The sequence below is a fragment of the Adiantum capillus-veneris genome, chromosome 24 (assembly GCF_014529385.1).
Source record: "Adiantum capillus-veneris isolate H3 chromosome 24, ASM1452938v2, whole genome shotgun sequence".
Classification (NCBI taxonomy): Eukaryota; Viridiplantae; Streptophyta; class Polypodiopsida; order Polypodiales; family Pteridaceae; genus Adiantum; species Adiantum capillus-veneris.
In genome coordinates this window covers 119,637,178-119,644,180 of record NC_140954.1, presented here as the reverse complement: position 1 = coordinate 119,644,180, position 7,003 = coordinate 119,637,178, and positions in this window count along the sequence as shown.

Genomic DNA, 7,003 nt, shown 5'->3' with positions numbered 1-7,003 from the left:
TGTACACAATGTATGGCTTCTCCTTATGTTTGGTTTTCACAAGCATAACCTTTGGTTTGGTTTCATTCACAATCAGCCCACTATGCAAGAAAAATTTATCAAGGACAACCATAAGATTTTGTGCATCCTCTAAAGTGTGTGATACAAGCACTACATCATCCGCATCCAGCAAAAGCATGATTACCTCATTGCAAATAGTGACCTCTTTAATGCCTTCTGCTTCCATAAATTCAAGTATCATTTGTTCCAATTGATCGATGCATAGAACAAAGAGATTTGGTGACAATGGACATCCTTGGTTAACCCCAATAGTGCTTGCAAAAATTTCTAAAATTCCTCTTCCCATGCACAATTGACACATCACCTTCTCATAGATTTGAGAAACCGCAAGCACAAACTCACTTGACACTTGGATGTCTTCCATCCTTCTCCACAAATTGTTACATGGAATCATATCAAGGGATTTCTTGAGTCCACAAAGAAACAATACAATCGCTTGTCTTTTAACCGATGTTTCTCCATGAGAATATGAAGACGTGACAAGATGGTCAATGGTGCTATAGCATTGACAAAAACATGCTTCTCCTTTTGCATGCTTGCCATTCTCTTTCGCCCAATCACTCAATTTTATCTGCAATATGCACCCAAACAACTTTTTCATAAGAGACCTAGTCATTATATTCTAGTAGTTATTTACTTTCTTTACATCCCCTCCTTTATGCAAAGGCTTGTTGACCCAATTTGAGCTCCAATCACAAGGCATACCATGATGAAGTGCAACGTTGAACATATCACACATCTAATCATGTGCAAAATCTCCCATCCATTTGACATTTCCAACTTGATACCTTGAAGATCTCTTGCTTTGTGAGTGGCCAACTTTTTGAGCCCGTCGCACACATCCTCAATAGTAAAAAAAGAGGGCATACATGAAAATGAACCAAAATATAGCATCTTCTCAGTATGTGGTTACTGATACAGTTACCTAGAATGTGTGTACATATCTATAAGACTCAAGCTACCAAATTTCTTAACCCGCTTGCCCTTCAATTTTCTCCAAAATCTTCCACATGAGCGTTTTTTTTCTTGGACTTGAAAAATTTAATGCTTGACTTCCCATGTTCTTCTCTTCTTTTGAATCAATGCCTTGTATGCATGCAATTTGATAGTTGTCTTTATCCATATTTTCATCTAGCTTTATCAAGGACTTTTTAGCATCTTGACATTCTTTATCGAACCACCTTTTGCACAATCTATTTTTGTTGATACCATGGACATACTTTATGGCAAAACAATTTCGGCACAAGAACAAATAACTTTCTTGAAATGTTTCCATTTACTTTCCAATGGTGCATCATGTTGAAGCTTTATCATCCATTAGCACTGGCCTTTTAATGGGCCACAAAAGTAGTTGAAGCTAATAAGTGGCTCATGCCTAGATTCTAGTATTTTAAGCATAACTTTTGCATATGACATAAAAACTGCACGAAACTTCTTGAGTATCTTATTAAAATTTGTCTAAGACTTTGAGATTCATATTTGAGTTAAAAATTAAAAAATTACTCTTTAAAAAAGAACCTTTTTTGCATAAAATTATAATTTACTACTTAACTTGGGTGAGTAGTAAATGTTGTATGTCTTTATGTAAGCAACATAGAAGTGTGATAGGCTCATTACATACCTACTGAGGGATTTTTCAAAGAAGTTTGAGTGTATTACAAACAAAATTGAGAGTGACAGTTTCCCAATTGACTTTGGAAGCCTTGCTTCCATTAACACCCTCAACCCAAAGAAATTTCTTGCATACTTGAGTGATTTGTTGAGAAAGTGAAAGTCTAGAGGCCACCAAAAAGAGAGAAAGAATAATACACAAGAAATCAAAAAGTGGTTATTGACTACTATTCTCTCTCTCTCTCTCTCTCTCTCTCTCTCTCTCTCTCTCTCTCTCTCTCTCTCTCTCTCTCTCTCTCTCTCTCTCTCTCTCTCTCATATTGTTGTGCTTGATAAATTCTGATCTCTAATGATATCGAAGTCAAGCTAGTTTGCGTAAGCTATGCATGCTTGAGCCTAGAATATATGCTAAGATACTTTACAAATGATCAGAGATGAGACATTTAATAAGAAAGGGACAATAAAGAAAGGTAAAGTACATCAACAACATGATCGTGTAGTTGTAAACAATTGTTGTCCCACTACATATCATCTAGAATACACGTGGGACTTCACTAGTCAAGAGATAGTAAATAGAATTCTAATTTAATGTGGATGATGACCCAAAATAAGGACTTGTTTTGATAGTGTTTTCATCCTTGAAATGCTTGTATCCATCATAATTCACCATAGTTCTGGTTTGTTCGGGACTCTCCTTGAAGTGTGGATATTCAGATAAGTCCACTTTGTTTCTTTTCATTGCAAGCTTGATTGAAGATTATAGTGAATCCTTCACCTACTGAAGGATCATTTTCATCCCATGCACCAAACTTTGGAAGACTGGCACTCTTGTCTGGCTACTCAAATACATGAAAAATAAGTTGGGTGGATTAAAATGCAAATAGATGGTCACTTGAAACCCTACAATCTCATTTGCAAGAGAAGATCTTGGAAGTCAAGATTTTCTTAGAGGAGAGGGAGCGTGAGCACTCCCACCATTAGAGGGGTTTTTACTCGGTAAGCCTAGGGTAAAACCCCCAATGAAAGGCCACCTAAGGAGATATCCTTCATTCTAAACACATTGTTGCACAAAATGATGCGTGGAATAATGGTTTTAAAAGATAAGTACAAGCTCTACATGCAGTAAAAATTTCAGCAGGAACTCGCAAACATAGACAAAGTGTGATGGCAAAACAGTCTGCGTGTGTAACAAAAATGCAGGTGGATTGTGATAAAACGCTGTGGGTGAGAAACAAGCATGAGCACCATCACAAATTGAAGTTGCAATTTGATGGTGAGGATTCTCTTTAAGGTGCACTGAGCACTCAAGCATCCGTGAGTTGGCATCATACTGCTCGTCCAACAAGATTTTAAAATTGGGGGAGGCCGTGTCCCAGTTTCGGGGGGTGGCTTTTTATCCTGTGGGTAAGCCCGAAGGGATTGGTGTTCTTAGAATTTCATTCTGAGGTCATCTCGGCCACCGTTCGGCTTCAACAAAGGTCTGCGCAGGCCATTTTCGACTACGTGGTCTCGGCGGGTGCAGATCCGACTCTGCAAATTTGGGGTTTTCGGCCTACGACTGCAGGTGTTGAGGATATCGACACTCCGAGAGTGTTGATTTGTGGCTCTCTACACATCAAAGGACGGCTCACAGTTCTTGGAGGCGTGTCACATACGACACGGGCGCATCTACACACAGACTGTAGGCGACATCCACTAGTTCATCAGGTAGCTTGTGTTTGCTGCTTGATATTCCAGATTTCATCCTGAAATTGCAGGTACTTCCACATGGGATGTATTGTCAGAGATGATGTATGTTTGTTGAGGGTTTTCTGGCTGTGAGTCACGCAGCAAACAACCGCCGCAACGGTTACAGCATATAGTGGGAAATTTGTGGATGTATGACTTTGTGGGAAGTCTATGTACTATCAGATTTACTGCAGCCTTTGTTGAGGGTCGAGTGAGGTTTTATTGAGCTGGGGGATTCTCGAATGTTGAGATCCTTTTGGTGATACAAGTCTTGGAGCGATCCCTCGAGCACCCTTAGATAGGCAGCTAGGATGTATTGACTGTGAGTTAGACAGTTGGGATTGCATCTTTGCTTTACTGCCGTTCAGGCATTGTCACAGTCTATGCTTACAGGACAGTGACAGGACAGTGACAGACAGTACAGGTGCAGGACAGGTTTACCCGCAGCTTACAGTGTCAGAGAGATAGTGTTTTTTGAGCTGTTTTTTGGTCTGTTTTTGAGTACACCAGAGCCATTTTACAAAGGAGACTCTGCCGAAATTTATGCAGAATCTGAAGCTTTCTTGGTTCATTTGACAGGTTGATATTGGTTCAGAGGTCAGTTTACAGGGAAAACTCTGCCGAATTTTTCCCAGGAAAGTAAACCACTATGAAGCGTAGCTATGGCTAGATCATAGGACACTACTCTTTACAATATCAAGAAGCTGGATGGAACCAATTTCCCATTGTGGAAGAAGCAGATTTGGCACGTATTGGTACAAAAGAAGCAGATAAAACCTTTAAAGCTCAAGGGGATAAAACCAAAAGATATGGACGAAGATGAATGGAGTGAAATGGATGAATTGGCACTTTCTACCATTATGTTGACTTTGGCAGAAAGCGTTTACTTCAATGTAGCAGACGAGATGTTGGCTTATCAAGCATGGTTAAAGCTGAGTGATCTTTATGAGAAGCAGAGTGCAGCTTCACAGGTATACTGGCTTAAGAAGCTTGTTGACTTGAAGATGAAAGAAGGGACACCTATGTCCAATCATCTGAATGAATTCAACACAATCTACAGTCAGCTGTTAGCTCAAGGTGTCAAAGTTTGATGAACCTGTTAGAGCTATGTTCCTGTTGATCACACTGCCGAAAAGTTGGGACACTTTTCGCACAGCTTTGAGTAATTCTGCACCTCCAGATGGTTTGAACATAGCAGGTGTAGAAGGAAGTCTGCTTACTGAAGAAACCAATAGAAAGACAATGGACAAAGGCAAAGAAACAGCCTTAGTTGTCAGGGGAAGGACCAAAGAAAAGTACAAAGGTGGAAAGAGGAATCAGTCTCGTAGCAAGTCCCGCAGTGCTAAAGGCAAGAGTGACATAGAATGCTACCATTGTGGCAAGAAGGGTCACATGAAAAGAGACTGCAGAGAATGGAAAGCAGAAAAAGGCAAAGAGAAAGCTGAAGACCATGGTGAGAAGAACAAGTCCTCAGTGAAGATTCAAGAAATAAATGTGACAAACACTGTTGCAGTGGATGACAGTCTAGTGTCAGGAGACATCTACTTCTTGAAGAATACAATGGACTCAGCTCTTCTTACAGCATCTGATGGAAATGCACTGAGTGACTGGATTATAGACTCAGGGGCATCACTTCATGTGTCTCCAAACAAGGAGTGGTTTACCTCTTATGTGCCCACTAAAGATCATGTTCGGCTAGGCAATGGGCAGACATGTGAGATCTTAGGTGTTGGAGATGTTCAATTGAAGTTTCAGAATGGCTCTTCTTTCACGTTGAAGAATGTGAGACATGTTCCCGCAATTACAAAGAGCTTGATCAGCACAGGTTTACTTGATGATGCTGGCTACGTCACCACTTTTGGACAGAACATGTGGAAGATATCCAAGGGTTCAATGACAGTAGCACATGGAGTAAAGTCTGGAGGACTTTACATGATTTATGTATCAAATGTCTCTAAAAATGTAATCAATGTAACCGAGCAGCCGAACGTTTCTTTGTGGCATAGCCGGTTAGGACATATGTCCGAGAAGGGAATGGAAATCTTGTCTCGTTCTGGTTATTTGCCTGGCTTTTCATTTAATGATTTTGAATTCTGTGAACATTGTCTATATGGTAAGCAAACACAGCAGCCACATAAGCATAGAAGCAGTAGAAGAGATACACAGTTGGGACTTGTTCATAGTGATTTGTGTGGACCTATGCCTAACCTATCTCTAGGGGGAGCTTCTTACTTTATGACATTTATAGATGATTACTCGAGGAAAGTATGGGTTTACTTTCTCAAGCACAAGGATGAAGAGTTTAGTGTTTTCAAAACGTTTGTGACACTTGTAGAAAATCAGAGTGGCAAGAAGCTTAAATGCTTACGCACTGACAATGGTGGAGAGTATGTTTCAAAGGCCTTTCAGGACTTTTGTGAGTCAAAAGGTATAAAACGTGAACTTACTGCTCCTTACAATCCTCCTCAAAATGGTGTTGCTGAGAGGATGAATAGGACCATACAAGAGAAGGTCAGAAGTATGTTGTCTAATGCACAGCTGCCAAATGGGTTTTGGGCTGAAGCTGTATCAACAGTTGTTCATCTTGTAAATAGATCTCCTAGCAAGGTTTTGCAGAAGGATTCAGTGCCAGAGATGGTATGGTCAGGCAAAATGCCCTCATACAAGCATCTCAGAGTCTTTGGCTATGAGGCATATACTCACGTTCCAAAGGAATTTAGGAACAAACTTGAGTCAAAGAGTAGAAAGTGCATCTTTCTAGGCTATGGTAATTCTGGTGATATGGGGTACAGACTTTGGGATCCCGAATCCAGAAAGGTTGTCCGCAGCAATGATGTTCACTTTAATGAATCCAAATATCATTGTAAACCAGAGAGGGTTGAGGAGATTAGAAGAGTTGTCTTCCAAGAAGATGGACTTGCACGTGCAAGACAAAATGTCAGGCTCAAGAGGAGTAAGGACAGGGTAGAGTGGAACCACAAGTTATGGCTGAGCCTGAGCCACCTATTGTGCGTAGATTTGGACGTGTCACGTGACCTCCTGATAGGTTTGTTCCATCTATGAACTATGTCATGTTGACTGATTGCAATGAGCCTTCATGTTACAAGGAAGCAGTGCAAATGAAGGACTCCGGGAATTGGCAATTGGCCATGCAGTTAGAGATGACAGCTCTGAATAAAAACAAGACATGGAAGCTAGTTAAATTACCACAGGTCAAAAAGGCTCTACCTTGTAAATGGGTTTACAGGTATAAGATCACCGCTCATGATAGTCAGCCAAAGTACAAAGCAAGGCTTGTTGCCAAGGGCTTTAAGCAAGAACAAGGCATTGACTTTGATGAAGTCTTCTCTCCGGTGGTCAAGATGACTACATTGAGATGCTTTCTTGCATTGGTTGCCATATTAGATTTGGTGTTGCACCAAATGGATGTTAAGACAGCGTTCTTGCATGGTGATTTAGATATGGAAATTTACATGCAGCAGCCAGAAGGGTTTGTTGAGAAAGGCAAGGAAGATTGGGTATGCCAGTTGTTAAAGAGTCTTTATGGCTTAAAACAATCACCGAGGGCATGGTACCATAAATTCCACAAGTTTATGCTTTCTCA